At 46.2% G+C, this 25,554-nt stretch overlaps 1 protein-coding gene across 1 annotated transcript in view; it reads left to right on the top strand.

Annotated features, from left to right (window-relative positions):
• Positions 1–25,554, top strand: part of HRAS (HRas proto-oncogene, GTPase) — a 40,800-nt gene continuing 15,246 nt past the window's right edge. Inside the window, exon 1 of the mRNA XM_027642324.1 lies at positions 1–387. The gene's annotated coding sequence lies outside the window, so the exon portion shown is untranslated. The remainder of the gene's footprint in view (positions 388–25,554) is intronic.

Genomic DNA, 25,554 nt, shown 5'->3' with positions numbered 1-25,554 from the left:
GGGCGTGTGCCGCGGCCGCCGGCGGGGCGCGCTCCCGCTCCGCTCCCCTCCCGCTCCCCCCGCACGCACATTGTCCGGGCGGCGGCGGCGGCACAGCGCCCCGGCGCCCCGTGCCAATGCGGGGCGGGCGCGGCACGCCGGGGGCGCCTCCACCACCGCGGTGGAAACTTCCCCTCGCCGCCGGGCCGACGCGCGGCTGAAAGCCCCCGGCGGGGAGGAGCGGAGCGGGGATTCGCCCGCCTGGGGTGGGGGGGGGGGGGCGCCTCGTCTAGTTTGGTTTTTCCTCCATTGGAAGGGAAAAAAAGCAAATAATACTGTTACCTGGCTTTAAACTTCCGCGCCCCGCTCTCCAGGACGCGCATCCCGCCCGGCGGGGTGGACGAGCCGGTGAGTGACCGCCGGGCTGGGGCTGGGGCTGGGGCTGGCTCGGGGTGGGTGGGACGCGCCGTCGCGGAGGGGCAGCGCCCACCGGCGCGGCGGGGACGGGGCGGCAGCGCCGCCGCCACCTGTTAGCGGGGCTGTTCTCCCCCACCCCGGGAAGTTTGTATCCCCACCGTGCTGCGGGTGCCCTCCGCCGTGCCCCGGCGGCGGCTGTGAGGAAGGAGTGACCCTTAGCCCGGTGGGCGGTGGCGGGGACCCACCTGTTCTCCTGGCCGCGCCATGACTCTGCTGCCTGGGCGCTGCCTGCCGACCCCAGCCCCGGCAGGCCGCCGAGGTAGGAGGGTGATGGGTTATCACCGATCCACAGCCTCTTCATCCCCTTTACGCTCCTCCTGCCCTCCCCCTCCCAAGCTGCAACCCCCTTCCCTTTTTCCCTCTTGCCCTCCGGCTCCCCTCCACATCCCTTAGCTGCAGCCCTCTCCACCTGCTCTTTCTCGCACCCCCAGTTTGCAGCCTCCTTTACCCACCTTCCCTCACCCCCTTGAATCCTCCACGCTGCTCCTGTCATGTGACTCCCCACTCTTTGCCCAAGTAGGTGCCTGCTGGGCTGCGGTACCCCCCGGGAGAGAGCAGGTTCACGGCGGTGCCAGGCGTCGGCAGGCCAGGGACGAGGCGCTGGGGGGGCGCGCAGGTGGCGGAGGCGCAGGTATTTATGTGCATCTGTGATGAAGTGAGCGAGGTCCCCGTTCTGTGAGCATGCGGCTCTGCGGAGCTGGTGACACTCCCTTCCTCCTAGAGACGCTCTCTGCCGGGGCTCTGCGGCGTTCCGAGGTTGCCTGCCTGCCGTGCCAGGGTGTCGCGGGGTCTGGGGGTGCAACGCCTTCAACCCAAGTGAAGGGGCATCTGAGAGCTTGCTTGGCCCGTATGGATCCTGGTTGGGGCTGTGTTTTAAATTGCCTTAAGCAGTGGAGCGTGTCTGGAGACAAAAGAGACAATGAGAAATCAGAGTGGACTGGTGAACTCTGGAGCGGCTGGAGAAATGCTTAGGACAGCTCGAAACAGGAGGACCGTGCATCAGGAATGGCTTGTTAAGCCATTGCATGGCAAGTCAAGCCATTGACTATTTCAGTGTCCTAGGTTGGATGGTCATGTCTCTTTTAGCCTGTGACATGTCTCTTTTTGCTCTGGTCTTTGAGATGCAGAAGGGGTACAGACTCCTGGTGAGACTGTGTCACGATGTACTCCAGTCTGGTTGGTGTGGGTAGGCTGTGCAGCTTCTAGCAGGAACTGGTTTTGAATGGAGGAAAGCACATGAGGTTTGGTGTGAGCTCAACTAAAGAGTTGCTGGAGTCAGAACTGGTAATGTGTTTATTCTTCAGAGTATTTTGATTTTGCAGCTGGTGATTTGTGTGATTTCTGCAAGTGTTTGTAAGACAGCCGTGACTTTTAATCCGTGTGTGTCCCCCCTCTGTGTGTCTGGCCCTTTCCTTGTCAAATGTTTTCCCTATGTGATTAATATTGTGCCAACTGCTTCATTTCAGCACTGGGGAGGCTGATGCTGATTGATTTCCTTATTCAGTCTCCTTGGTGGGTCTGGAGACCGATGGGTGTTATCACTGCAGAAAAGTCTGCTTTTGGGTGGGAGCTGTCAGCATGTATTTTTTATCTCAGTGAACCTCTTATTTCTTTTAATTAAAAAGAGATGAAGTATACATGGTAATATTCTTCATGTTTACATAAAAATGATCTTGTAATTAGCAATAATTATCTCAGTTTGGGATATTGCTGTGATATTTAAATAGGACATATGGCCTGAGGGACACTTTTCTGGCCCCAGGGAGTTGCCCTTGGTGTGGTTCTTTCCTGTGATGAGTTTGATTCTTGGCTGCTGTCAGTGGTGAAGGTAGAGCAGCAGTGGGAGTACTCTCATGCTTCTCTGATGTCTGCCTAGAAAGCAATGGCCATGATTTCCTTATTGGATCTGGTGCTGCTGCACAGGGCTCCCTGGCAGACCTGCCACCACATGCATGGAGATGGTCTGCCTTGGTGGCTTTCACTCCGGGTCTGAGGATTCTCAAGGGGACCTTGCTGTTGTCTTGGGAGAAGGGGAAAAAAAAAAAAGGCTGAAAAATTGCCAGTTGACCTATTTTTTCGTAGTTCTCTTAGGGAGATTTGGAAAAGTCGGCTGATAATGTGGGAAAATTCCCTGTGAGAGCAGAGGTCCTGAGACATCCTTGTCCATGTAGCCATCTTTCACCTGACTTCCCTTTGCTTTAAGAGGAGCAGAGCTAAGCTCACAAATGTAAACATTTGCTTCTAGGCTGCATATGGCACCTGCTGCCTCCCCTCCTGCTACTGGTGCACCCCAAATTTACCTTCCTGCTAGGCTTGGAGAAAATACCAGGTTTTCTTGGGGTGAAAACCTTTATGGAGGAAGAAAAGTTGAATACTGGGAAAATGTTCAACAAAATAAAATCCAAGACAAAAAGTGCTACCTGTAGAGAGGCGTTAGCTGTGGGAATGTGTTAAAGGGAAAAGGTAGGAATATCTCCTCTCCTGTCTTTCAAGATGTGTTATACAATATACTGTACTTTTTGTCAGTCTAGGAGAAACAAAATGATTGTGCTCCAAGGATTTTTATCTAATAGTAATTTATTACCAGCTTTCTATTTTAACATTTTTGACCTGTAAACTTAAAACCAGAGCTTATTAAGCAACAGATAAAAATGTTGAACGTATTTGAATTTTACGTGTATTAATCTAATAATGTATTTATGACATGATATTTGATCAGCTCTATAGCTGGTTGACGACCAACGCGTATTAATCAAATAAATTATTTGACAAATATGGATGAGATTAAACAAATTATTTATTTGCCAGCTGCCGTTCAACTGATCTGCCATGGAATGTTCCTTGTTCTCTTATCTTTCCCTTCCAGTTTTCACTCCACTTTTTCATGGTTTATCTTGTTCTGAACTGTCCTCGGTATCTGTTTCACTTACCTCTTTTATGTCATGGTTTTCTGTTCATTCTTTCTTTTGCCCCTCTATTGAACCTCTCTTTCCATGCTTTTCGAGTCTAAATTAGCCATTTTCCCTCTTTTTCTCTACCTTCCTGGTGGAGATTTTTATTGAACGGTTCATAGTCAGCTCGACTAAATTGGTATGTGTTTAAACTCATAAAAATGTAAAACTAAACCCAGACTGTGTGTGAGTGTGAAGATGTTTGCTCAGTGGTAATGCTTCTCTGCCTCTCCCCGAGTTTTTTGGCTGTTGCAGGAAGGGTGTTCCTGCAATTCTGGAGGTTTTTCCCAGCTCTCGTTTTTGCTTATGCTCTCCTTATGCCTTTTTCAAACGTGAATCTGATTTTGTATCTTAAGAAAGAAACTGGGATCAAATGGCAGACCTTGTGTTGTTCGTTGATTGTGTATCTGTATGCAACCTGCTTCCATCTGCTGTCTGACCAAACCCAGCTTTCCTGCCAGGCAGTTCTGCTTTCCTCCTGGCATCATCCTTCCTCCTGCTGGGTTTACAGCCGGGAGGTGCCTTTCAATAGGGCAAAAGGAACAAGTGCTCTGAATGTTTTCTGACTTATCTGTTAGTTGCAGAATCTGTATGACTGTCAGGTTGATGAGGGTAAGTGGCAAGAGGTGAACAGGTTACTGTGAATGACCAAGCAGTCACAATATTCAATTTGATCTAGTATTCAAAGATTAAAGTCTCTTAAAAATGAAACTACTGTATGGAGAAGAATTGTTTTAGGGTTTTGTTGTTTGGGTTTTTTTCCGTGGATGAAATCTAGAGATGGGGAGGATATTTTTCAAAAACAATGAAAGGAATAGAAAACCTGGTATTTCAGGGGAGGAATTTTGCTATTCTTTGGCAATAAAGCACAGGCAGTCCAGAGGAGCGTGATGGGAGTGCTCAGAGTGCGTGATTCGCCTCCACTGATGGTTGCGGTGATGTTGCAGCAGCAAATGACCTAAGCTGTGTATGTCATAGCTGTCTGCTTTAAGTACTCTGAGTTACGAGTTACGTGATGATGCCCTCTTGTACCCCTAAGGAAAGGTCTCTGCTGCTCCGAAGTTAACAGTTACACCTCTCCTCTATGTCTTCTGAGGCGTTTTGGATAACGGGTGCACTGACAGAGTGAGCAATCCAGGTGGTACATTGTTACAAAGCAGAATTGATGGGGGAGGATGGAGCCAAGAGGAATATTCTTTTGCAGTTAATTATTTACTGCAGGGAGAGAGGGAAGCTGATGATGTTTGGTTTATAATTACAGATATCCAGAGGAAAATACTTCAAGACAATCTGTTTTATTCTATGTGTTGCTGCCTATTTCTCTATAACATGGGACCAGCACGATTTAATGATTGGCTTAGTAAAAGCAAAACTTCATTATCAACTTATCATTGATGCAATATGGTTTTACAGCTTCCTATGTGTAATGCAAAATGATCTGAATGCTTACAGAGGCAATAGTCTTTCCATGCTCACTGTCTTAATGCATGACCTGCCTGTGGTGCCCCTCTGACAGCAATGTGGGCTCTTGGAACAGTTGATCTCTATAACTGAAAGATGACTTTGTGGTTAAAGTGCAGGATTGTGAACTGGGGAGTCCTGACCCCCCCACACCCCCATCTGGTCTTGGATAAGCTATTTACCTTATCTTACTGGAGTCTCTTCTTTAGGAGTGATACTGACCCAGCACATATCCAGCCTATCTGCTGATAATGTAGAGGTAGGGGCAGTCCAGGTACTTGTGTGCTAATGTGCCAGGGGCCAAACTTTAAGTGGATTTTTCCTTTTGCATAGCTAAATGCACTACAGATCAGACTGCTTGTATGTAAGTTAAATTCAAGAGCTGGTAGAGCCGAGTTTAAATGTGTGTGTGTGGGAGCAATAATGTGACGAATACAAAAAAGAGACATTGCTGCAATGTCTCTGGGAAGATGCCTGTATGTCTTCTGCTTGTTTAGCATCCTTGAGAGAACAGCAGACGTGAGGGAGAAGCTGTGGCCTGTGAAATGAAGAGGATGTCTCGCTCTTACTGGGAGAAAAGATCTAAAAAGCCGGGGAGTGGGAGTGAAATGAGGGATGCAGGTGTGCACAGCGGGGGCTGCTCTGGGCTGCCCTGTTCTCACTGGGTAAGGCTCTGTGGGAGGAGAAGCAAGGAGGAGATGAGTGGAAAAAGGCATTGTGGAGGCTGCTGTTGTGCAGGTTGGTGTGTCAGCTATCCTGCTGATCTAGGCTGAACAGAGGCATGGATGGCTGGCAGTGGAAGTGCACAGGGTCGTCTTCCCTGAGAAAGGCAGACTGCTCTCCAAAGGAGAGTCTGGCTAGCAAGTGCTTGTGCCTGAGGCAAGTTGGGATCTTGTTCAGAGGCTTGCTGAGAAGCGAGCTCTGTTCATCAGTGGCTTGTTGGGGTAACAGGCAGCCATCGTGTAGGCCTGCTCCAGTGTTGTGTTGAGTGCTCTGATGCTCTGTGCTATCTTCAGCAGTTCTGTGGCTTACATCCAGCCCTATTCAGCCTGCTCCAAAACGTGCGTATAGAATAAGCGTGAATGTATGAAATTGGAGACTGCAAATGATGGATTTTGTCCTAACCCAGCTAGCCACTGCAGCAACCAGGGCAATATTCTTGGTGTGGTACTAGGTCGTCTGTTTTCTGTAGTGAGTCTAGCATCTATGCTCATTCCCTGCTGCTGGCTTTGCATGAGATGCCAAGGAGCTTAATCTTATGTGGGGAGCTGGAATTCATCCTCCAGGAAAAGGAGAAGGCTGGGCTTGAGAAACCAGGCTTTGGTTGGTATGATAGATAGATTAAACAGTTGTTGACTATGTTAAGTAAATAAAGCATCACCACTTCTTGGAGGTAAATATGGGACCAACCCCCGACTTGTATGTGTGCTAATCTTGTGATTAACTTTTTTCACTGTCTCCCCTTGGATCTGTGTCTGTAGATGCAATGGCTCCTTTTGAGTCCCACCGTGTTAGGCTCCTGCTGTGAGCAGCACAACTCTCTCTGTTGTAGAATACAGACCCAGCAAATGCTGGTGAAAGCAAGAGGTACCTCCTGCCTGTGTGTGTCTATGCACACTCCTTTCCTCTCCCCTTGTGTGCAGAGGCTGAGTATATAACCTTGATCATGCAAGGTTTCTCCCAGTCTTGTTTCTCTCAGCCTTTTCCTGATTTGCATGATACTGTATGAGGCCAGCCAGCTTTTTCTGGAGGGTTTGTCCCACTTTCTACGCAAGGCAGCCTTGGGTGAGTGGTCTGCTCCCTGACCTTCTTCGACCGGCGTGTGCTGGCTTTTTGCTCCGCTGGTGTGGGAGGGAGTACAAGTGCTGGGGAACTAGGCAGGGGGAGGACATTGCTGTGCCTGTTGGTGTCACCTCCCATCTGGCAGTCAGCTTAGGTGCTGATGGATGAGTAGATACACAGAAATCCCTGCTTCGCTTTCTGCCTCATCGTTCTCCTGAGGGGTGTGGAGACTGAGAGCTGTACTGAAGTCTGTGAAGGTCAGAGCTGCTCTCTCTACTCCTCTGAGTACAACTGCATGTCCTCCATTGTGCTGTACTCAGTTGCAGCTGATGGCTCTGTAGCTATTGTGGTGGCACCCATGAATTACCAAATACCAACATGTTGATTCTCAAAACATATGCACTGGAAAGAAATGACCACCATTACTGTGGTGAAGGTGGGAAACAGAGGTGTGATACAGTCAGACCTAGACCTGGAAAAGTGCTTCTACTCCTGCTTTTCCACAGAAACAAGAAGTCTGTGTGCTGGTAGGCTCATAGTCACAGAGGCATGTGCAGGGTCTCACCAGGTCTGTGGCAGAGTGGAGAGGTAGATGGATGAGGGTGGAAATCTTGTAGCTGATTCACAAGCAGGATGCATCCGGTACAATTGTATCATGGTTCCTTGTGCAGAAGGAACGAAAGCCACAATATTCATCCCAGAAAGTCACCGCAGAGGCAACATCAGAACTATTTCTGAGAGTGGCTGGCAAAGTCGACACAGATGTATTGTCCAGTGCAGATCAGTTCTGTGTTCCCATTCCTGTAATACACCTGATACTGAAGAATCAGTGGCTTTAGAGATGTTTTCAAGTGTGAGAAGCATTTCTGAAAATACTATCCTTTTATGTATCATTGTTGGTCATTCAGAGACCAGTGTTTCCACAAACTGTGGTAACATTGACCAAGACTTGAGGAGAACAAGAAGATGGAGCACAGAGGTAGGGCTGTGAGGAGCGCAGCCTGGATTCAGTGTGCAGATCATGATCTGCATGGGGTTGTTAAGCGAATGCAAGGATAGACAGAATCCATTGGCATCAGACTGGGAGGTCCACCAGCGGCAATAGGTGACTGAGGATGGAGGGTGCTTTGGAACACACAAGGTTTTTAAACCACTGGCAGTGGTTATTTAGAGCTGCTGCAAAGTGTTTTTTGTGGGCCTACCACTGCAGCTTGACTTTGACTTCCAAGAGATTGGTTTACTACCACTCCATCACAAAGCACAGGATCTTAAGGCTGATCCTGTGTGGAGTTGTTGTCATATGCCCACCTCATCCCCATCCCTTCTGTGTGGGTCTAACAAGGCAGAACCTTGGTGGGGTGAGAGCGCTCCTCTCCTTGTGGCAGGCACAAGGAGGATACAAATAGGAGGAAAATGGCCTTCCTTGACTGATTGCAGCAGTGACTTTCAAGGTTTTGTTCCTGAGATCACTTCCTATTTGCCATCCCCGGCAAGAGTTTGGACAGTCGTCCTGCAAGGAGGAAAGCTAGGACTTTCAGACCCCATTAGCTCTCAACTAATAGTCATCTGATCTCCACAACTACTGTAAGATGTCCTCTGCTTCATATTCCTTCTGTGCTGAACACATTGATCTGTGTTCAGTAAACATCAACTTACACCTCTGCTGTTCCTCTTTTTCTGCAGTGTATATCCCAGGCACCCAGCCTTTTCCAATCTATGAAGTGTCCAGGCCTGCCTGCCTCTCATATCTGCTAGAAAGTGAAAAACTACCAAGTATCTACCAGTGCCTACAACCAGGGCATACACTGGGCAGGGAGAGGAGACACATTCTTATAGCCTCTTGTTTTATAGCTGGGGAACTGAGGAATGGAAATTCACTTTAACAGGAGGAGCCTAGAGCAGAGCTGACAACAGAAATTGTTGTCCTAGTCTAGCACTTTGACTGCAAAGTCAGTTTCCCACTTCCTTGGGTAACTGATGAGTGTCAAAAGATTCAGCACCCAACTGTTGATGTGTTGCTAATCTGATTTTCTGATGACAGCAGTGATTTCTTATCACAATGAACCCTGAGAAGGTGAGGGGTTGTTTCTTTTTACCATTTCAAACAAGGCTGTCTTGACTGTTATTTTAATATTTTAGGTGTCTGGTCTTAGAAGTGATGTGAGGGGAGAACTGGGATAGCAGTAATTTGCATGTCACTCTCCCAGGCTGTAAGTGGGGCTTGTGTCTGTAGAAATTGATAGATACCCCATGGTAAAGCTGAGTGTTGTGTTGTGGGTTGGAAAAATGGTAAGAAGATTTGGGTAGTTGAAAAGAGAAGTTGGAGCCCTCTGTATGGGGATTGATTTAAAATCAGAGGGCTTTAGGATCTTAATTTCTGTTGGTGGCAGATGATTGCAAAATAAGCCATCTCCCTATTGGTCACCTGCATCAAGACACTTTTTGTGGAAAGATTTAGAAAAACAAGATGCAGTTAATTTATGAGATCTTTGAGGTTAAAAAATAAAACAAACTTCCCGGGGGGAAAAAAAGTAGGTTTCTTCAAGAAGCAAAAACCCTTTACTTTTTTTCAAAGCAGTTTCCAAAGCACCTAATCTAATCTTTCCAAAACAATTCTCTGACTACCAGGGCTCACATATTTTAAAAAATGGTGTAGAAAGGAATGTATAGTGACAGTTTAATTTGTTGCTGAAATATGGTCACCTCTGGGATAATTCAGAGCAACCACGGAGTGGATGATAAAACTGTTCAGGATGGGAGATGAGTAAAGAGAGGCAGCTGAGATGAAACCACCAATGGAGAGTGCCCATGCAGAGGTATAATTCCTGGAATTTAGGTTTGTTTTCCTCCTTTGACTAACAGAGCTGTAGCCTGTTCGCATATTTTGAACAGGGCAGTAGTTACTGAGTCCTTAATGTGACAGCAAGGGAGGTTTATGTGGTGATTTCCCCAGGAAGGTGGTAGAGAAGAGCCTCTGGTATTAGCCAGCTTTAGGGATGAAACGTATGCAGAAAAAAAGGTGGATGATTACAGCACATAAGGTCCCTGGCTGGGGACTTGCAAAGGCCCAGGGCATCCAGCTGGATATTGTAGTCACCAATCCACAGATGCAAATTGAGCTGTGTTATTGTAAAGCTGGCCTGAAATTTTACTCTTTAAAAGAGAGAAGAAGGCAATTGCGGGCTGCTCTTGAGAAGGCAAAGGAAAGCCTTCCTGAGTTTTGGCAGAAGATGTACAAATTAAAAAGAAAGATGTATGGAGTTGCTTATCTGAAGTGTGCTCCTTGTGAAGAGTGGGAAGCTGAGTGCCTAGGAGAGGGCTGGGCTTTTTCAGAGCATGCTGCTAAGCACATGCTTTTTTGGCAAGCCCTGCAATTGCATTGCAACAGGGTTATGAGGTCTTGTTCAAATTCTGCTGAAGTTGGTTGAACTATGTTGACTGCAGTGATCGTGGGATGGTGGGCAGTACAGCATCTCTCAGGTCAGTTCAGGTTTGTATCTCCTTTATTTCAAAGTCTGCACCTGGAATGAGTTTATTCAATTTGCAGCTTAGAGCAATTTAAGAATAAATCCCAGAGGAAGAGAAAATGGAAAAGAACACTACCAGCATAAGAAATCAAAATAATCAAATGGGTGGTGCTGTGGAACTGAGATGTGACTGGCAGGCGCTGTATGGAAGTGGACAACCACCAGTCACACTTCCTCAGCATGGCTTCCTCTGCTGGGGCAATAGGAGCAAGTACCTGTTGGGATTAGGATATAAAGAGATGGTGTTTAAAATCTGAGGTACAAGCCTGCAGACTCAGTGACAGCTGAATGCTGGGGTGGAAGAAAAAGCTCTGCCACCAGTAAGTCACCCTTTCAGGGAGCTAAGTTGAACTTGTTTTCTTCTGAACTCTTCAGTTCCGTCCCACTGTGGGTGAATGTTGTGCAGTCTCTTCTGTGCTTACTTTTTTGCCCCTATTTGATTTGAAGGTCCTTTGTAACAACTTATTCCTCATGCATCCTGTTGTCAGGGAAGTTATTCTGCCTGCAATCCTTGTCTGAGCTTAATTTTCTTACTTTCTGTAGCACCAGGGCTGATGGCTTCACAAATCTTAGAATAACTCCTCCATCTCTCCCCTGGCCAGCCTAGAGCGTGACAGCTCCATTTAATGTGTGCTGTCTGCTTTGGCTGTGTGCCCCTAGACTCATTATTTTGCAGTTGTCTGCATCGAGCTCCAGTGTTGCCTGCCCCAAAGGATTGTATATCAGAAGTCATGAAAAAGAGAAGAGTCCTCAAGGTTGCTCTGTAAATCCGAAGTCTCTCTGCTAGAAGAAATTGCAGTCTTGCTGCTCTGTCCTTTCCTTTCCCATGTCCTTGCCCCAGCTCTGCTGCATAAGTGTATCCCTCCTTGCCTGACATGGTGCATGTTTTCATGGGCATGAAGTGAGCCTTGTAGGCTCTCTGGGCAATGCTGTTTTTATGGCACAAACTGTTTGGTGCCTGGGATGTTTTCCTTTCTTCACCTGCTAACACAGAGGCAGGTTGAAACCTGCAGCTGTGCCTTCTCTTCACCCATCCCCCTAAATTATTTGGATCCACTTGGAATATCTTTACAGGGAAAGTATTGTGAAGCTTTCTTGCTTCAGGTAGATACTTCAGGGTATGAGCCTCTCATCTACCACTTGAAGTGTAGCATTACCTTTGGGCCTTAGGGACTGGAAGTACTTTCATGTTAGGTGCAGAGTGAGATAGTCCCTCTCTGAAAGCTTACAAGTGAAGTGCAAGATGGGGAACATCAGAGTGCAATTCAGCTGTCCAGATACTGACATCTAACATCCCAGCTGCATACTGTCAGTCCTGCTGTATAGGCAGTGGAGGAAATGAGTACTTTCATCTCATCGTAGTGCTGGTAGAGATCTGAAACAGGTCAGACAGATTGTACCTGTCTCTGCTCATTGATGATAAAGCAGCTCTGGACAATGGGCTCTCATGTTGTAGGTGAGGTGAATCCCACCCTGCACTGAGCAGGTTGGGGTAGCACACAGAAGTGGCAAGACAGTGTTGAATGTAGTCAGTCCTTGTCTTACCTGTGTGCTGTCTCATTTGGTAAACATGTGCGTCTTCCTTTGGTCAAGAAGCTATCCTTCATTTTCATTCCTTGCTGGCCAAGAGCTGGAGGAGAGGGATGTCATCTAGACAGCAACTGGAAGACAGAGTTGCTCCTAGGTGCTCTCAGAGGTGCTCCTAGGACAGAGCTGCAAGCCTGTCCCAGCTTTGGATCAAGGGGCATTTTAGCCAAGTGAAGGCAGAAAGTGTAGGTAGGAATGGGACAGTTTTGTCCCTGTTTCATCCTTTCATACTGAGGCCAAGCAGCTGCTAGCATAGGTCAGGGGTTATTCGGCTACTTCTCAGGAGCTCCTGACCTCCTGAATGTGCCCAAACAGGTATTGTATTGCTGTGGGGAAAGACATGAGACTTCTAAATCTAGAGCTGAGACAATGGCATGGGACTTCAGATTGCAGAGTAACAGATGATATCAGCAGGAGCCCTGCAGTGCCTCAACAAGGGCTGCACACCTGGGTATTCCAGGCTTGGTGGGTAAAACCTCTTTCTGTTAGGGGAAAAAGAGCTTTTTTCCTAACACCGAAACACTGTTAAATGTTGTAGTTGGGCTTTGGGGATGATGGAGCTGGTTTCTCTGGATTTCTATCCCACTTGGCCTGAACCTTCATGATTGCTCTGAAGACCCTGTCATTGTCTGCAGGGAGCAGGTTGGAGGAGCCCCAGAGCTGTTCTTGAAAGAACTGAAAAAACAAAGCTGAGCCAACTGGAAGGAATAAAGCCTAGTAGCCTGGGGAGGATTTTCTTGACTGGCTGAGTTTTTCCTTTGATTTGGAGCACTTGTTCCATCATGCCTTTTGCTGGGGAAGAATTAGCCTGATGGCAGAAATGCAATACACTGGGCGTTTTGGGAGCAGAAATCTGTCCACAGCAAGAGCCCGTAGATCTTGAACTCAGCCTTTGAGTCCCTGTGCTGACAGCTGATTGCAAGACTGCTCAGTATGGGATGGTGCTGTGCCAGCGTCTTTACCCTCGTTCTTATGCCTGTGTCGTCAGCATGATTTAATGCTAGAACCCTGAAGAAAAAAAGAGTCAGTTTTATACCCCAATGTTGTTTGTTATTGATACTCATGCTATGATTCCCATCAGTACAAACATCCATAAAATGATGGTTAGCTCTGAAGAGTCACTGGAAGTCTTCTGTGTGCACTACAGACATTTCAAACTTACAATAGCAGGGAGTTTATCAGGGGGAAATTTCTAGCTGGGCCTAGGTGGGAAACCCACATACTATGCTACAGAAAAAGACAAAAAAATACCTTATATTCTGTTAGATAGTGTATTTTCCTCACTTCACAATGCATCTTAATCTCTCCCTGCTGTCTTTTCTGGCTACATGTGTCCATGACAAGCTTTTGTACTTTTCATCTTGTGCTTCTAGGAAACAGAGAGGACAAGTATGAAAACCATCAGGAGGCTTTTGATTCAGTAAGGAAGGTATATCAGGGCCTTGTAGTTAGGACCCACAACATATGTTTTGCTCTGATACTTTCTTTACTTGTTGTCCTTTCCCTCTGAACTTTGGTACAATAAACGGTGTCTATGTTTGAAGAGCGCCCCAACACAGAGGCACCTGGCACAGCATCTGGTCCTGGCAGCTTCTCTGCGTTTCTGCTGCACGTGGCCTCTTGCCTGGTCAAAAGTGCATCGTCAGTGGCACCGAATGGCGAACATGCGCCTGTCCCTTTTTCCTGCTCACCCAAGATAATTCCTTCTTTTACTCCTTCTGTGTGGCAAAACAGGTTGCAAAGGGAGAGCTGCAATGCCTTGCTGTACTCTGTTATTCAGGTGCAAAACTCTGAGCCCCATCTGCAGCAGGGGTATTGTGCCTAGAACCGGCTTTTTGCTGCAATCAACCTGCTGCTGGTTGGATGCACCCTGGGAAAACAGTGCTTTTTACTTGTTAATTTTTGCCACCAACAGTACGCTGGTTGTCTTGTCAACAAGAGGTGGTTTGTAGGTCTCTGGAAGATTTGCAGCAGTGTCACTTGGCTGTCCTGGTTAAACAGGCACACATACGGGTCTTTCAAAGCTGGTGGGAGAAACCAGGATCCATCCATCGATCCCTTTCACAAAGGTTTTGTAACAGTATAACCTTCTTAACTAATTTTCCTAACTCCCTAATAACACGTATATGTAACTAAATCTAGGAAGCCAGGGCTATATTGAGGCTTAGGCATGGGAAGTTGTGTAATACGATCAGGTTGCATATTGTGTCCAGGGCAGAGCCAACTGTATTGTACCAACAACTAACTTAAGATTTTACCTTTAGAGTGGGAAGACAACTCCCATCGCAGGGAGCCCAGTTCTCCAGTAGTCCACCAAAGGCTGCTTTGGTTTCTAATTCAGCTCTGCAAACACTGTCTAGTGGCTTCAGACTGGGTATGAAGTCAGCTGGTATTATTTCCCCTGTGAAAGCTAAAGTGAGGGAGAGAAAACTGAAGCAGCTTGTCTTAGCCTGAGTCAGCACTGCAGAGTTGCGAGTGTGTTTCTGTAGAGCCTAGTGAAAGGTCCTTGCCTTATGTGTCTTGATATTTTGTTGGTTACACAACTCGCACATCCCATAGATGCAAATATTTTCCTGAGATTGGCCCTGGTTGCCCAAGGAGGATGTTTGCTCAGATTCTCATGCTTTGCAATTAATATGAGTTTGCAATTAATTTAAGCTTCTCAACTTCATATGAGAGAAAGAAAGGGAAGTCGTGCTAGGTGTTTTTGTTTGGTTGGTTTTTTTTTCCCTCTCCTTGTTGTTGTTCCTCACCAGCTGGCTACTTTGAAATGAGCATGTTGTGCTGTTTGTTTTTTTTTCCTTAAGCAACAACGTGTCGCTGCAAATTCAGCTTCAGAGAGGTTGTGGGAGGTTTTGTCCGCTGGCATTGCAGCTGCTGCGGGCAAGGCACAGACAATATGTAGTCCTGCGGCTGCCCAGCCTGCAAGCTGGGTCTGGTTGAAGTGGATGCCAGCCCAGCTGAGTGGCATGATCCTTCTTTCCCGCTGAATTCCCACACTCACTTGGCAGTGGCTGGGACATGCTAGTCCTGCCTTCCTCCGGAGTGTGCAAGAGCAGCCCAGTTCACACCATGGGATGTTGTCAAAGGAACCAGAACCTGGTGTGTTGCAAGTAAAGATCTTTTCTCCACCTCATTTAACTACAGTAGCTTATCTCAAGAGGCTGTATGAAGTGTGCTTGTCACAGCTGTGCCAGGCACCGACACAGCTCATGGAAATATCTTGCACCTTCTCTCCTGAGCTACTGGATGAAAATTGGCTACTTCAGAGGGTAAATTGCCTCCATATTAGTGCACGTTCAAAAAAAGGTATCTAGTTGAGACCTAGAGAGCACACATCATCTTTAGGTACAGTGGCAAAACTTGGAGTAAACCTCATGAAGTCTGTGTTCATCGTGTTTTCCAGAATACTCTCTGAACTTGCATTTTTATGTTTTGTGCTCTTCAAAAGCAACAATTCCTTTAGTGCTGTAGAATAAAGGAAGCACTTGCTTAAAGTGGCATGGAGGAGTTGTCACCCTGTAAAACTCAGACTGGCCATCAGCTGTGTTTCACAGTCATGCTGTTGGCCAGTCATACTGGTAGAGTTTTCAGACCTTGCAGCCACTTTGAAGTCTTTTTGGGGGGAAAAAGGCCAAATATATGAATTTTTCTATCTGATCAGGGTTTTCGACTGCTAAGTTAAGTCAGATTTCCTGTTTGAGTTGACATAATATGTCCTGAGTTTAATCAAAACTGTATGGAAGTAAGGGCAAATGAAACCTGTGGAATGGCAGCCACCACTTGGAACAGCTTCTTTGTGGAAGATCTCCATTTGGGTAAGAAATACTAACCTTAAGTATACTTTTCATCAGTGCAGGTCTTGCACCCTCTCTGTCCTATCTTAGATGTACAGGTGAAAGGCAATAATTTTTATGTGGGGTCATAAAATGTTTGTGATTAGTAGATCCTAGACTGTAATCAACCTTGGATGGAAGGAATTAATTTAGAATGAGACAACCTTCACCACAAGTTTTTAAGAATGGATTATGAGGGTAAGTTGACAAATTCCAGCTTGTTGACAAATTCCATCTCTCAGAGCTCTTTGCCTTCATTGCTGTTGAAATATAAATTTCCCTCTTTTGCTAATACACACACTCTTGCTACAGAACACTGCAGCATCGTTTTGCTTAAGTAGTGTTTCACGTTAAAGTTGGCTGGTTTGACATGTGAGATGGTGGTTTTCTGTGGGATTTTTCTGTTTTTAAAAACAGCTTTTTGCAAACACTTGATTCATTTTTTTAATTTAATTTTACCTTTTTAGTTGAAGTCTCTGTGTGGGAACAGTGAGAGCTATGTAGGAATCATATCCACTACACCATGCTGTGGCCTTGAAGGTTCATTGTAGAGACACACATGGTCCTCAGGGAGTTGCTTTCTGAAAATAAGAGGATTTTATAGGGGAAATCAAAAAGCATTTTATTTCTAAGTAGGTGCAAATAATGTCTGAGAGTGAGAAACTGTTGTATGTGCCTTAGGAGCCCTGAGAAACAGCACTGGTGAGCTCTGCTGCCCTCAGACGAAGAGGGAGGCTTTATCAGCACATCACCCCTTCCCAGAATCTCACTGGTGGCTTGTCACTCTGTCAGGCTCCTGTGAAAGCACATGATCACGTTTGAGATCTCACAATATTATCAAGACTGTAAAAATTCAGAGTTTAAGCCTAATCTCTGAATGTATTCTAAGGAAAGAGAATTTTATTGTTCTGAGGATTTGAGGAGCTATGGACTCATGAAGTAGAGCCTCTGACTGCAGATACTGTGGTGGTTCTCTGCTCCCTAAAGGAAAAAAAACCACCAAAGTACCATAACTCTGAAAGAGGTTCTTGTCCAAAAGTGACGATTTTCTGTAGTTATTCCTAGTGACTGTTTCCTCAGAGGGATAATTTCCATAACTTATGTGCAATTTTTTAATCCAAGTTAAAGCCCACAAGACAGATGGGGTCGTGACAAGAGCCAGGAAGCTTGCATCATCTTATTAGGCTGGATCATCTTTAACAGTGCTGGTTCACATCACCTGTCCATTTTCTTGCTTGCTTTTTCCAGACTACTGGGGGAAGAAATAAAACCCAACAGCCTTGTGACATTGAGTATTACTCATTCTTGCTGTCTTGAATAGTCAGCAAAGGCACCATGGGCAAATTCTATGGCGTGTGGGTGAGCAGAATTGGAGAGGAACCTCAGACCATGCGTAGGACCAGGCTCCTACCACTTGAACAGTGACTTCATAGCTGTTATAATTCGTATTTATAGTAGCATACCAAAAAAAGCCTCAAGGTGTGAAAAGAGATGCAGCCACCAGTATGAGCAAGCTGTGGTCTTTTGGTGCACAGTCCATCTCTATGTCCCACCAGCCCTGCCTGGAGCTGCTTTTAGTGGTATTTGCTGTAGCCCAAGAGGTAGTTGTGTGAGCTTTTTGATGTCCTGAGGTCCAGCTTTCAACCCCCTTTCCAAACATCATGGCTTAAGTGTCAGAGCTTCAGTTCTTGTGTCTTTGCTGGTTCTTATGAGGGCAGATGCTGAACACAGGGGTGACCAATAGAAAAAAAGGTCAGGATTCATTTGCTGGGGGCTGATGGCAAAGGGTGATAGCATGAAATACGCCCCGCAATCAGTGATTTGCAAAGTGATGTAGGTCATTTAACAGATCTTCCCCCCCACACACACACTGTAGTAGCATACAGAAAATATAATAATTTTACTTATAATAATAAAGTTGTGTTACTATACATTGGGGAATTGAAGGCAGATGCTTGGATTTTTTCAGTGGGCTGAAGGGACGTTCAGGTTTTGTTTTCTTTATTTATTATATTTTAAACCAAAGCCAAAGAACTGAGTCAGCTTGATCTTTGCTGCTGCAGTTCCTCCACTGTGGTCCCGAAGCATTGTCTAACAGACACCTGTACCTCCACCTGGATGAACCAGAGACTGGAGGCTTATTTTTGCCACTCCTGTTGCAGAAACTCCTTGGGAAGGCTCTGTGTATCTTAGTAGAGGGTTCTGGGAAGACACTCAGCTGGTGATCCCAGGAGCAAGTTCTCTGTGCCAGCACTCACCAGCACCATATGCAATTCCTCATGGCAGCCAGACCTCCAGGGAGGAGAAAATCACCACCTTCTTCCTTGTTCTGCTTTATGATGGCTCAGTTTTATAGCTGCTCCATAGGCACTCTCTTTGCCTCCCTAGCTTAATGAAGGTATATTTGTAGCTTTCACAGGTAATGTCAGTCTACCTTGCTACTGTCTCAAGATGCAGGGAGGGGCAAATGTTCCAGATTGGCTAAGGCTGAAAATTAGAATAGACCAAGTGAGGTCCTCAGCTAGTGTTGACTGTCTTGTCTTTAGTGGATTCAATGCAAGGTCATTACTTTTTACCTTTTCCTGAAGGTGAACCTTCAAGGTGAGATCTCAGTTTTGGGACTCATGTTTGGTTCTTACTCCTTGTCTTATTCTGTCCTCTTGCTTCCTTTGATAAGCTATAAAAGCTTGCACCTTATCCATATTACACACAGATAATGTCTTAGGGCTGTCAGGAAAAGTTGCCTTTGAAGTTCTAGGTTTGCCTTTTGTGGTTATTTTTTTCAGGTCAAATACAGAACTGTTCGCATGAGCCTCATAAAGTCCAAGAATAAATCCAGTGAATGCTGCTGTGTTTCTTTTTTAAAGGTCTCTGCAACATGTGCTTCCCCAGCATTGCAGAGTTGTGCTTGGGCAGCAGGATCAGAAGGTCTGAGAGGCTAGTTGGGAGATGTCTAGACACCAGGAAAGAAAAAGGGAAGTCATATATACATATATAAAAAGAAGTGATGTTTGTAGTTTGGGCATCTCCTACTCTTCTTCTCTCCTTCCTTCCCATGACCTTTTCTTGCTGCTGTGTGGTATTTACCTGGGGACTTTGCTGAACAGAGGTTGATCTGTGATGAAGGTCCATTGTCATGCCTGACAAAAGGATGCTTCAGCTAGAAGGACACGTGCAGGATCGTGTTGCCCTGTTTTACTTTTCCCAAGCAGTGACTCTTCCAGCTCATGCTGTGGATGTTTTGGGTTGAACTTTGCGTGATCTCTTTCTTTCTATGCTCTCAGGAGAAACCAGGTGCTAAGAACAGGGTGTTGTGTGTGCCAGCTGTGTCTGGTCACCAGGTCCTTGCCGTGGTAGTACCAGCTGTGGGCAAGTGCTGGTCTCTGGCTGACTTTTCCTACTAAAGACATTCTCTCTCTAAAGATTTCAAGGTTTTCTTCCTGTTTGCAGCTAGGATGTTGTGTCAAAGCTCCCTTGCATCTCTTTGTCCATTCACTTCATGGACTTTCTGACTCTTTTTCACAGCCAGATGTCATCTCAAGCTCAGGACATGGTCTGCTTCCTGTCTGTACCTCTTTCAAACAAGCAACTCTGGTTCATGTGTGGAGGGAGCGTTTGTCCATGCTGTTGTGCTGGTCTGAGTGACGATCAGAGCCCTGTGTAGCTCTTTTCTCTGTCAATTGTTGATCTGTGTAGAGAAACACCTAAATTGAGTCAAAGAGGTAGGGCAGGGTCTCTGAAGCTTTATGGTCATCTCAAGTGCAGTGCCAAAGCCATATCTGGATCTACTCATTGCCTCTACCAGGGTGTCTGAGGGAATGGGATTCAACTGAGGGGATTCTAAGATGATGTGGTTATACCTAACCTTTAGGCATTATCAGAGGGAGCTCAATCACTCTTCTGCTTTCAGAGGCTTTGCTTATTTGTTAATCAGCTTGTTGGGCTTCAGTGTTGAGGTAGGGCCACATCTCACACAGGCTTGGTGTCTTGCATTTCTGTGGTTTCTTTTCAGCCTTAGTTACTCTGCAGATGCTGGCTGTGAGCCCACCCAAATCCTGCATGTTGTCACTGTGGACTTCCAAGGAAGCTCTGGAAGGAAACCCACCCGGCTTCTGCTGATTGTGCAGGTCTGCCAGCAGATGCTGGAGGCTGTAATGGAGGTGGTGGCATAGGTGTTGTGTTCCTGTCCCCTGCACACTCAACCGCAGCCATTGGTAAGGACAGTCTTGGGACAGAAGCTTGAATGTGGGGCAGCAGAAATCCCCAGCTTTACCATAGGTTTCCTGTGTGATTGTCAGCAAGTCACTTAATTGTTGTGGATTCTTCATTGCAGGGTGGATTTACTATTTCCTTGATCTGCAGCTCTGTGCGTTGCTGGGGGGTGGGATATATGAACCTGTTTGAAGGCTACTTAGAGTTGAAGGAGTATGTCTTCTGTGTCCACACTGTGATCCTTGCAAGACAGGCAGGATGAGTCTCTGGCAGTGTCCCTTTGTTACTCTAGATCCAGAAGAGGGGAATTCCTTCCTTTTCAGCATGGAGAGCAATCTGTACACCTTCAGTCTTTTTTGTAGCAGGCCTGTGCTGTGACAGTGATGTGTTTAAATAACTCACAGCAGCATTGCTTGAATTTTTTTTTAAAATCCAGACTGCTGCAGAGGGCCAGGATATGAGAATCACATTACTAAGGGTATTGTGGCTGAGATTTACCATGAGCAGCAAAGTGAGGCTCGGGTAATCCAGGACCCTAACTTTAAATAAAATCTGCTGATCCAAACTTAATTCTTGCACCTTTTGGACCTCTCTGTTTCTGTCAGTGTTGCTCAGTATTGCACACACAATGTGTTGGTTGGCTCTGCATGGCTACAGACTTGGTCATGATGAATTCATTTGCCATGGCTGTTGAAGGGCTGGTTTGAAGGTCTTCTGTGGACTTCTGTGCCAGCTGCATTTGCTGCCCCATTGCTCTAGGTTGCAGCTGCCAGGTCCATAAATCAGCAACATGCCCCTGAATATCTGCTGCATAATTACCGATGCATATTCATGTTTGTTACAGCATTGTGTCACCCTGCAAATAATGAATGTATCGTGGTGGGAAGGAGAGCAGGGACAGGCTCCCAGCAGCAGGTGCCTGCTCACTTCATTTTATCTCCTCTTTCTGCTGTCACCTTGTCTTTGGCTCCAAGATGCCCCCTCACTTGCTTTTCTAATGCGTTTTCCCCAGCTGCTTCTGGATTTGCTAAAGTGAGCCCTGGAGGTTTTATTTTTGCTGTGGTGCCTTCTTCCTCTTCATCCCTGCTCTGCTAATAAATAAGGGTGTGTGCCTGCAAGGGCTAAATGAGTGCGAGAGGATGATCATGTAAATTAAAAGGCTTACTAATAAGAGACATTCTGGAAGTATCTGATCTTGGCTGTTCTTTTGAGCTCTGTTTTTGAATGAACTGTTTTGAACAGCTTTTTATTGATGTCCCATTGGGAATGGAAGTGCAATAAGGAAACTCAGTCTTTGTCCCTCATCCCAAGATGGACTGCCCCTCATCCACAACTAGCCTGGGGAGATGATGCTGTTGCACCTGTCCTGCTTTACCCTCTATTTTGAAAAACAAGGAAGAAGAAAAGTTCTTTCCCTGGAAGAGAAAAAGCTTTGAAAAAAATATGTTTAACAGCCTGTGATATACCACATGTGAGAGAGGACGGATGGGGGTTGACTTTGCTTTTCCTCTTCTAAGATCCTAAGTGCTGTCCAGGGAAACTGGGGGAGCCAACTTGAGGACTAACCAAAGCATACCCCAAGAGACAGTTGGGTTCAGCACAGCCAGGACTGGCTGTCCCTTCAGAGAGGGATCCCTCTCACTCCTACTCTGTGTTTCTACTAGGGAGACTTGAGCTGTTCCCAGAGGATCCTATTTCTCTGTGGAAGCTGGTTAGCCATCTAGAGTATGTGTGTCATGTGGGCAGGAGCAGACTGGGCACTTACTGTCCCAAGATACTCATTTGTCTGCTTTTCTGCTGCTGGCCATCAACTTCCACCTTTTTTTCACCCAAATTTGATGCTGCTGGCTTGTTGTCTGGACCCTTCTGCTGCAACACCTGTAATATGATATGTGCTGTATGCACCATTCCATTCCTGGAGACTGGAGCTCACCACTACTTTTGTAATATTATTTTGCTCCAAAACCTTGCTTTCTAAAAAGTCTCTTATCCATTAAATATTTACATTAAAAAAACAACAAACAAACCCCTAAAAACATTATCAAAATCATTCTTGAAACTTTCCAGCTGCAACCATGCTGTTTTCTTATCCACGTATTTGCTGTGAAGATACATGTGTTAGGATTTAAAGCAAGCAGGAAGCTGAACAGCCATACCTATTTCCATTGCAAATTCTTCTCAGCAAAAATGGCTTGGATGCATTTCCTGAAACCAGTTTCCTAATTTTTCCTTGTCAACAGTTGTTTGGGAGGAATAAGGAAGGATGGGGAAGGAGAGGAGAACAGAAATCTCATAGCGGGAGTGCCTTTCCTGACTACCGGGTACTTCTTTTGGTCTGATATGCGTCAGTGGTGTTCAGGTTGGGATTGGCCCTTTCCTTAAGTGATGTACAAGGCCATCTTATATCAGTGACTTCCCCCTTTCTTGCAGTTGGCTTTGAGTGAGGGGAAACAGGAGCAATGCTCAGCCTGCCCCTCTGCTCCCAGCCCTATCTGCATTTCCCATGACCCGGTTGTGATTTCATCAGGATAATTGGAGAACAGGGCCCCTTTTTCAGCACTCTGGGCTTTCCTGTTTGATGTACCCTGCTTCCCCAACTGTCTCTGCCTAGGAAAACTGGGCTGGAGCTGAGCTACCAGCTCTGGCAGCCCAACACAAAGACCCAGCAGGAGACCAATGGCTTTGCCATCCAAAACCTTTACTGGGAGCTTTTTGTCTCAGGTAAAGACCCCAGATGGGAAGTCACATTGCCTGAATTTAGTTTCCAGCTTTACCACCCACTGATGGCTTTGGGCCAGTCCCTTGACTTATTTGCATCCCCTTGCCTGTCTCTACAGTGAGGAGGATGGTGTTTCTGTTCATGCATGGCCACCACCTCCAGCTCTAGCAGTGGGTGCTCCATCTCTTGCAGCTTGGTGGTGAGATCTGAAATTGTCCCTTCTTATGCTGTTGCAACAGAGAGCCAGATGGCTGCAACCTGCATGATGACAGGACTGGTGGATCATGGGAGAGGCTGTACCTTTCCCTGGAAGCTTGCCTGCAGCTGCTTCTTTCATCACCAAGAGGACCAGGCAGAAGATACCAGGTACCTTAGGAAACCAGCCTGAAGACAGCATCTCTTGCAATTCCATGCCATTACCAGGCAGCAGTTTCCCCAAAGCCTGATATTCTCTGTCTTTGTAATTACATAGATCCACTTACACTGGCACTGCATATTCATCTGGTCCAAGTTACTAGTCATTGCACCTTATATCTTGTGGGAAAATCAGTACAATTTGGTACTGAGACTAGCAAGCCAAGATATTGCTCAGAGCTTGGGTTTGTGGTTGTGTACCACGTGTTTTAACAGTTAACAGTTTCTGTCATCTATATTGTGGGTTGTGTTTTAAAATTTCCTGGTTACCTGTCCATCTCTTTATATACTCAAGATACATCATGCTGCCTTTCACCCATCCCATTAATGTTTATAGGTGGGATTTTAATGTAAAGGAAAGTTAAAAGCTACCTATTCTCTTAAGCTGCACCTTGGCCTCTCTGTTTTATCATTTGTTTTTCTGAAAAAGGCTGAGAGGCCTGGGAGAAGTCTTCTTTCCAGGGCAAGGTGGAGGGCTGCCAGCCAAGGCAGGGAAGCATCTGCCTCTGAACCACCTGCTTGGCCCAAGGAGGCTGGAGAGGAGATGAAAGCAGAGGAGCCCTGGCAGTTTGCAGCCTTCTGCATCTCGACAGTGAGAGCTTTTCCTCCCCCACACTGCTTTCCCACATGTGTTGGTAGATTCAACACTAGGTCCTAAGTCCTGACTGCAAGATAAGAGTTCATTTTTTATTTAATTGTCCCCTGTTGTCCTGGCCTGCATTGTGGCATGTTCATGCCTTCGTGCATCCATCTTTACCAACTTTCAGACACAGCTTCAGTCTCTTCTTTCCTTAAGCAGGCTACTCTTGCTCATCTGGAGTCTCAAAGAGCACTTAAGTATTAGATCATAAGTCACAGGCATAATTTAAAAACCATCTTTGATTTTAGTTTTGGGGGTTTTTTTCACATCACTTGCCCTGCCAGATGCAGATAACTGGTGTTTTCGGCAAGTGACTTGGGTGCTAGCACAGGTGGTCTCTCCCATTTGCTTGTGATTTTTTTGAAGGGTCTGCATTCAGCAGTGGTGTGGGATGTATCATGTTTCTTTCACCCTTTTCATGGACTGGCAGTGATTAACAGCTTTCTCTCTGTGGAAGTTAGCTTGGAAGACTGGTTCTTCTGCAGAGAGTATGGTGGGATGAGCAACTTGTTATCAGGGAGATGGGAGGTGATGGTGGGAGGTGAAGATTCCACTATGATTTCCAGGCATAGCCCAGTACTTGCCAGAGTTTCCTAATTTCACGCTGCTCCTCATGGCACTTGCATGATGCCAGAGATGTGGGCATGAGCAGTCCTGATTTATAAGCTCCTGAGATAAGGGGCCTGCTCATCTTTCTTTGGAGTGTAATGATTTTGCTGGCCTCTATTGGCTGGAGGGAGTGGAGTGGGTGGGCAATTCCTTTATCCAGAGGGAGGCTCTTGGGTAGCTGGTTTGTTCTATGAGCTTTTGCATTACTGACTTGTTTAGGTTGTTTGCTGGTTTGAGTAGTTTAGGTATAGCTACCTCTACCGGTTGTTTTTCTTGGAATAAGCTGGCAACACAGAACTTTATTAAGAATATTTATTGTTTGAGAGGGAAAGCAAGAACAGTGTAGTGGCACTCACTAGCTGCCAACAAGCAATGACTGCACAGCTTTGTCTTTTAGTCAACTATCTGACAGCTGAAGCAGGAGCCAGGGAACAGAGAAGAGGTAGCAGCTCTGGAGAGGATGGTACTATCTTGTTTTCCTTTGTCCTTCTATATCTTCACAAGCTCTTTGCAGTTGTGTAGTCTCTGGCAGAGGGGTTGTGTTGCCACAGGTGCTTCAGCTGAAAACTGCAAGGGCTGGGCCTGGTGCAGTGACCAGTCTATGCCTGTCCAAGACCTTGTGCAAAGCCGTGGCTTATACCTTGCTGCTGGGACATGTTTATGGCTGCTACAGAGCAGCAATCCCTCTCTTCCAGACCTGCCAATGCCTTGAACCTGCCTGCAGCTTTCTGCTGTTCTTCCTCACAGGTTTCTCCTTGAATGTGCATCTGTATTTTGAACCTCCTACATGATGTCGTTCCTTACCTCTTTTCTTTTTTTTTTTTCCTCTGCAACAGTATTTTTGTGCTCAGTCTCTTGGGACACACTGTCTTCTCCTTCAGATCTTGAAGAGCTAGCAGAGGATAGAAGAAGCCATTCTGTTCCTTTTTGGCTTTTTTTTTTTTCTTTTTTTCCCGTAGTAGAAGACATTTATTATCTCCAAGTCATTTCTGCAAAGCAGAATAATTTCTGTCAGGCTGGGCAGGCCAATGAGAGCATCAGCATTTTGATCCCAGAGTAAAAACAAAAGGTGGCATTTCAAACCACTAGAGAGGTTCCTTCAGTCCCTTCAGAGGCTGTGTTTTGTGATGCTGATGACAGTTGTGCATGAGCAAACTGAGGAACTTGGACAGTCAACGTAATGAGCCAACAAGGTTTACTTTTCCAATGCTCAGAAATCACTGAGTAGGATCGTGGCTGGAATTGACTGCTGGTAAAAGGCTGAGATGAGTGTTGTTCTCCTAGAGGATTGCAGACTGTTTCTGCCTGCAGGGCATCTCTGCTGAAGGGAAATAAAATGAAATGCTGTGGCATTTGTGGT

Source organism: Corapipo altera, unplaced genomic scaffold (assembly GCF_003945725.1).
Source record: "Corapipo altera isolate COAL_440 unplaced genomic scaffold, ASM394572v1 23b, whole genome shotgun sequence".
NCBI lineage: Eukaryota > Metazoa > Chordata > Aves > Passeriformes > Pipridae > Corapipo > Corapipo altera.
The sequence above is the reverse complement of the archived record's forward strand: the minus strand, read 5'-3'. Positions and strand labels throughout refer to the sequence as shown.